The sequence below is a fragment of the Penaeus monodon genome, chromosome 33 (genome assembly GCF_015228065.2).
Source record: "Penaeus monodon isolate SGIC_2016 chromosome 33, NSTDA_Pmon_1, whole genome shotgun sequence".
Lineage (NCBI taxonomy): Eukaryota > Metazoa > Arthropoda > Malacostraca > Decapoda > Penaeidae > Penaeus > Penaeus monodon.
In genome coordinates this window covers 31355468-31355702 of record NC_051418.1, presented here as the reverse complement: position 1 = coordinate 31355702, position 235 = coordinate 31355468, and the positions used below count along the sequence as shown (strand labels likewise).

At 32.8% G+C, this 235-nt stretch overlaps 1 protein-coding gene across 1 annotated transcript in view; it reads left to right on the top strand.

The window, feature by feature from the left end:
• Nucleotides 1–235, top strand: part of LOC119594380 (C-Jun-amino-terminal kinase-interacting protein 4-like) — a gene marked incomplete in the record, with an annotated part of 97279 nt that overhangs the window by 664 nt on the left and 96380 nt on the right.

Sequence of the window (235 nt, the reverse complement as noted above, 5' to 3'; positions counted from 1 at the left end):
CTCTGACTGATTGGCTTCTTTCGATGCTGTTTCCCATACTGACTTAGTAAAACATCAGTTGTTGGATTCAACCATATTGCTTCAGAACTCCAGAAAATACCAGATTAGTATGTATTGAGAACTTGATTGCTGCAACAAGGCAGACTTAATATGTCAGTTATTTTCTATGAATATTTAAGGTTGTTACATAAGATTTGGGTTTTGTGAATTATAAAGTAAGAAAGTAGATTTTTTC